Genomic DNA, 6,718 nt, shown 5'->3' on the forward strand with positions numbered 1-6,718 from the left:
AATGTACAACGTTTCGACAAGTTTGATGATGACAAAACCTTGTCGAAACGTTGTACATTTGTTGTTATGTTAAACTTATATTAAAGTTTTTCTTCACATTAGATACTCACAAATAAGTTAAAAAGACCAATGTTGATAGTTTTATTCTGTCACACATGCTTGACCAATGTAAATATAATTGTATGCATGATATTCATAGTCAGGATAAGCAATATAAATTTTTCAGAAACAGGATGGCATACAGATTAGATCTTTAGAGTAAAAACATAACCATCTAGATTAAAATATATGTTTTCTTTCATTAAAGCACTCGTTTAATCTTAAGATGGTGACTTATTTATGTGGTTGAACCAGTACAGGATTTGCTTTTCAAAAGAAAACCTGAAGTCATATTCATCACACTCCCCAGCTGCAGAAACAACAATATGCCAGTCACAGCACAGCAAATAGTTACACTTATGGTTTGATCTGTTTGGAATTTTGTGTAAAGCTACACAAGGGCTATTTGCACTAGCCATCCCTAATTCAGTAGTGATAAACTAGAGAAATACATTTTCAAGAAAGGAAAATGTTACTTCCAAGACAATGCACACCTCTGCACATAGAAAGCTAGAATCCCACTTTGATATGGTGGTGGGACTGGTGTAAAAATTTACTTTGATGAGCTCCCTTCAGAAACCACCAGAAGGAAGCCCATGAAGAGTGACTATCAGTGGCAGGGACTCCATAGGAACACAATAATGGGAGACCACATCTTATCTCTTCCAGGGTATGCTCTGTACAGAGTGAAAAGGAGATAGAGGCAAAAAGCCCCATGTGTTGCAAGTATTGGTGGAATAAGAACATGGCCATCCAAGTACATCCAAGAGGTCGGAGAGCCAATATGTGTAGCATGGTTGGGACGCATTCAGACCGCACCTAGTGCTCACCTAAACTGTACCTTTAAACTTACTGGACCAACAATGACTGCAGGAGGACACAGAAATTAATAGTGCATGCTTGTCTCAACCCTACCTGCAAACTCTTAGACTGACACCAGCTGCAGAAAAAGTGCACAGAATTCATGCCACAGAGAGTTTAATGATGGTGAGAGCTCACCTCAACTCTACAATCAGATTCTTGTACTGACACCAGTTGCAGGAGAAGGGTACAGAAATTCATGTCATAGATTATGTAATATTAAGCATACACGAATCAACTTGATTTGACAGCACTGGCTACATGAGAAGAGCATGAGATCAGTGTGTGCTCACCTCGACTCTACTGAACAGACACGATTGCAGGAGGAGGGCATGGTATAATGGTGCATGCTCACTTCAACCTCATTGAACAGATGCAGACTGCAAGAGGAGGAAACAGTATAGTATGAAGTGCTTGTGGCATGTTGTTGGTATAATCACATGATGGGCAACTTGCACTACACTGACAGTGTCACCATGACCACATTTCCCACTGATTGGCACCCCTTGTTTTAGTTCCAGTGGTCAGGTTCCAATCAAGGAGAGTTCTCCATAGCCAACCAAACCAGCAGCTAGGAACTGGTTAGTGGTAAGGGTCTCCCTTGCTCCCCTTAAAGAAAACAGGGAGGAATTTGTAGTGGGGAAACCCAGTGAAAATGCCTGGATCCACATTGATCCTGTTTCAGTTGGAAAAGTCTTTTACTGGAAAAAGTGCAGCAGGTGACCTTGTAAGCCTATTTTGAAAAGCCAGCAAGTGCAAGCCACAGAAGCAGACAGAGCACCCCCTGATGCTGGCTTTATCCATGATAGTCCATGGAATAGGTACAGTCTGGAACAGACAGTAGAAAGGTATCATAATATACCATGAAGATGCCTCAGGCGGTCTTGCAGAACACCCCATCTCAACAGTGGGCATAATGGGGCCAGGGTAGATGATACAAAGTCTTTCTGTTATCGTAGCTCAATGCAGAATTTTAGGAAATAAGTGTATCATAAGAGGAACCACTAGCCACCTGGCAGAATCCTCTAAACAAATGCAATAAACCATGGAGAATGTAGCCACCTGTGTAAAGAAGGTTGGCAGACTGTAGGACAGTGAATGGAAGCAGGCAGTGACCTTTAGGAAACAAAACAACCCTATGGTGAAGAGAGTGGATGGCAAAGTCATACAAGGTTGTCCATATGCCAGCTGGAAGAATCACATCCAGCAGCCATTGGAAGCAAGAGGCAAGAGAATGAGAGAGGTGATGAATCTGATGGGACAAAATGTGAACCATCTGTCAGCAACAATCTCCTATGAGGAGTAAACCAAACAAAGAATTTGGCTGAAAGAGATTAGTTCCTCAAGTAAGAGGAATCTCAGAAAATGTAGAGTGGAAGTTGGAAACCCCGAAAGTGAGAGATATGGGCTAAATAGCAATAAACAACATGGACAGGGCACAAAAGTCTGTCCGGGTCTGAACAATCATATAAGAGTGAAAGAGAAGGAAGGGAGAGAGGAGAAGAGTAGAGGTCTCCTCCCTAAGTTGCTGAAGACTGAGAGAGGAAGGACTGGTCTGGAGCAATAAGAATATAAGAGTGATGAAAAGAATATGGGATGAATGGTTAGCATAAAGATCTGCACAATAGCATCCAAAAGCAAGAAGTAAGAGGAATATGTCTGAAGAGAAAGTAGTAGAAGCTGCAGGCTGCCAACAGCTCAAAGAGGCAAGGGTAAAAGCATCCAGGGTGACACTGAGGTCCAAGTCAGGTATGGGAACAGGGCGAGTGGGTCTATGGATAAAGAAGAAACTGAACAAGGTGTAGAGAACAGGGGAAAAATAACTTGCAGTATGGAGAAAGGGGAAGACAAGGCCACCCAATTACTGGCAAAGGTAAAGACAGGTGAACCCTGTCGACCAGCATGGTAAGAGAAAGGAGATGTCTGATGGTAGAATGATCAGGAGGAAGGTGGCAATGGCTGGACCAATTGTCAAAAGCTATATCCCACAAATAGGTAGGACCAGGTAGAATGAGAAAGGAAAAGTTTACTAGATGGGAAAGTCTGGTGCAATTGGCAAAGGACCAGGTTAATCCAAACATAAAGGTAGAAGGACAAGATCCCATGTTCTCTTCATAGTTGTTTGTTGTCCCCAATAAGACAGTGAACTGGTGGCCAATTATTGACCTTTCCAATCTAAACTGCAACATAGACCTTCCTTTATTCACCATGGAGTCATTCTTATCTCTCTGGTGGGCATTTACTCCAGGTATGTGGATGACATAGATTGACGTGTCTGATGTGTACCTCCACATCCCCAGCATCCCATCGGTTAGTCCACAAGGAGTGGGTCTACCAATTCAGAGTCCTTCCCTTCAGGCTGGCCTTGGCCTATTATGTTTTCTTTTCTGGTGGTCAAGGCTTTTATCTTATGGCTTCACTCTCAAGGGTTCCATTTTCATCATTACATGGATAACTATCTTCTTCTAGCTCCCTCATTAACAGTTTCTTCCTGTCACACTCAGTTTCTTCTCAGAGAACCTTAATGGCTGGGTTGGTGATCAAATTAGAGAAATCCATTCTGTCACAGACACTACATCTTGTGCAGCTTGTGGTCCTTTTCAACTCCTACCTCAGTCATGCCCAGCCTTCTCTGGTTCAACTTCAGTCTATGGAGCTGACAGTTCAGAAAGCACAATCCTATTTTACCCACATGGGAGATTCTATCATTTTTTGGGACTTGGGCATCCTTGGAAGCCCTGATTCTCCTGCATTGGGCCAACATGAGGGCTCCCAGTGGGCTTTATATGATCAATAGGACCTTGCCAGAGATCCCCTGGATTCCCCTATTGACTTTCTTCCCTCCCTTCTCAACAATTTTGCCTGGTGGCTGAACAGAGACACCACCATGAATAGAGTTTCTCTTCGACCTCCCAGACCAGATTTACATCTTTTTTACAGATACACAAGGAAACTAAAACTTTTAATTTGACAGTTTGCAACCTAAATATATCTTGTCATCATCCATTTCAGATAAATTCATATAAATTTTCATGCATTTGTTCTGCACATCATATGGTATTCTTCTTAACAAAATGTTAGAAGTTCATAAAGATGTTTATCTTTTTTTACTTAGGTAGAGCTTGCATATGTAAATGCTAAGAAACTCGTAACACCTTGGTCCTGTGTCCAGCCTCTGGTAGAGACCAGTTCATCTCAATGGGTGAGTCAGGTACTTGTACAATTTGGAATTTTAGGCATTTTTCTCACCTTCAAATGTTATTTGGAATATTATGGGATGTAAGTAGTGCTGAATCTTGGTATATCACACTTTAAAGTTTGCATCTGAATTTTGGTAGTAAATAAACAAATTTTCTTGTCTTTGTCCTGTAAGGATGTTTCAAAGACTCCTCTAAGCCCAGCATCTAGTATAGTTAACCTGTGAACAAGTTATAAATCAACCAGAAGGTAAATAGACAACCTACAAAATTATTGTGAATATGCATTCAAGTTTAGACAATCCCATAAAGTAAGTCACTTAATGTGTTTTTATGCTTTGTTTTTGCCTCAAACTGCATGAAAATTGTTTTTTGCTATGTTTTCTGATCTGCACATACCTAAACAGATTTTTAACCACTTACACACTAGGGCTGAGACGAAGTATTCGAATATTCCGAAGCTTCAAAGCTGACAGAGGCTCCGGATCTGCCAGTGCCCATTCGAATGTTCTCACATTTATTTATAGTTTTATACGCATGCGCTATGCATACAATTTTTGATTAGAAAAAATGGCATCAGATAAGGGCGCGGTTGGAAGTAGTTGTAAAATGTTTCGGACGTATGGAGTTTTTATAAGAAACTTCACGACCGTAGGAAAGCTGTGTGCACTATTTGTAAAAGACAAACCTACGGAATCACCTTGCGTCGAAGCACTCGACTCTTTACTGTCCGGACATCGAGACAACCACAACGGAGAGCAGGAAGACATCTACCCTTGGTGGATTTGTAAGGCCTGCAAAGTACAATGATACACGTGCAAAAAATATAACAGACAGAGTGACTCAAATGATCGTTCAAGACCTACGCCCCATTCGAACTGTTGAATGCGATGGTTTTCGTAACTTAATGAAGTACTTGGAGCCGGGATATGTCTTACCAAGCAGAAAACAATTTACCGCTGATATCAACCTTAAACATGCAACGTGCAAACAACGTCTGAAAGAAAGGCTAAGTGAAGAAGCAGTGTTTATATCGTTAACCACGGATATATGGACGAGCATCGCGACAGAAAGTTACATCACCGTAACAGCGCATTACATTGATAACAGCTGGGTGCTACAGGCCTTTGTAATGGAAACCTTACCTTTCCCAGAACGGCACACGGTGATAAACATTGCAGAAAAGCTGAAGAAAGTGGTGGAAGAATGGGAGATTATGGATACTGTTAGAATGGTTAGCCATGACCAGGGGTCCAACATGAAGGCTGCCATGGAAATTTTGCATGAAGAACTAAATTGGCAAAACTTACATTGTACTGCTCACTGCCTTCAACTCTGTATACTAGCAGGGTTTAAAATCAATTCCATTGACAGGCTGCTGGCTGCTGGAAAGAAGATTGTTACACACTTTCACCACAGTGTAGTGGTATCACAAGCTCTAAAACAGAAACAAGTCAACATGAACATGTCTAGTAAAAAATTAATCAACAGTTGTGTCACTCGATGGAACTCAACATATGAAATGTTAGATCATCTGTTAAAACTCCAATGGCCTGTAACTGCTGTTCTGTCAGATAGTCAAGTAACAAAACCCAGTGATAGATACTTGGATTTAAAATCTGAACAGTGGAAACAAGCCGAAAAATTAGTGGAGGTTTTGGAAAACTTTAGTACTGCAACGACCTTTCTGAGTTTTGAAAAAAATGTGTCAATGTCAGCTGTGTTTCCGATATTACATGGTATTCTTGACCAGCTAGAGCCAGACGTGTCAGGTTCTGGCATAATCAAGCAATTCAAAGATACTGTGTCATCAGAGATCTCTGAGAGATTTGAACTCAAATCTTTGCATGCTGCACACCCAATGCTGTTGACAGCTATTATTGACCCTCGATTTAAAAATCTTACCTTAGGTAGATACACAGAAACTGAACAAGAAGCCCAAAAGAAAGACAACATTGAGCTGATGGAGATGTATAAAGAATATGAAGAACATGAGCCTGCTTCACATGAGCCTTCTCCATCTGTTGTAAAACGACCAAAGAGATTGACTGCATTGGACAAACTCCTAGGTGAGGAGGCAGTGGTAGCAGAACCCTCTCTCAGCTCAGAATTGGAATAGTATCTGGCCGAACCTCCTCCACCTAGACGAGATAATCCACTTGTATGGTGGAAGTTAAATGCTGGTCACTTCAAAGTTGTTTCATTTTTGGCTAGATGATTACTGTGCATACCAGCTACAACCACATCTTCAGAAAAAGTTTTCTCTACGGCAGGCTTAACAGTCACTAAATTACGAAGTTCTTTAAAACCAAAAATGTTGACGCATTAATTTTTTTGAACAAAAATTTAAGCAAACTGTCATTACAATAGTATTTATATTTTTTATAGTGTGAGAATGCATGTGTGTTACACTATTCAAACATATTGTATTGTACTGTACTAACTATTTTAACTACTGCATTATACTGACTATTATTACTTGGTACTGCTGATGGAAACTTGGGTGGTTTGTGACTGACAATACTATGTAATGCTACTAAATAAAAGCTTCCAGATTCCAG

General features: G+C 40.7%; 1 protein-coding gene across 1 annotated transcript in view; it reads right to left on the reverse strand.

Moving 5' to 3' along the window:
* The window catches only part of LOC106468520 (mitogen-activated protein kinase kinase kinase 4-like), a gene marked incomplete at its 3' end in the record, with an annotated part of 137,027 nt that overhangs the window by 78,578 nt on the left and 51,731 nt on the right, over positions 1–6,718 (reverse strand). The gene's annotated exons all lie outside the window — the stretch shown is intronic.

Source organism: Limulus polyphemus, unplaced genomic scaffold (assembly GCF_000517525.1).
Source record: "Limulus polyphemus unplaced genomic scaffold, Limulus_polyphemus-2.1.2 Scaffold3039, whole genome shotgun sequence".
NCBI classification, from domain to species: domain Eukaryota; kingdom Metazoa; phylum Arthropoda; class Merostomata; order Xiphosura; family Limulidae; genus Limulus; species Limulus polyphemus.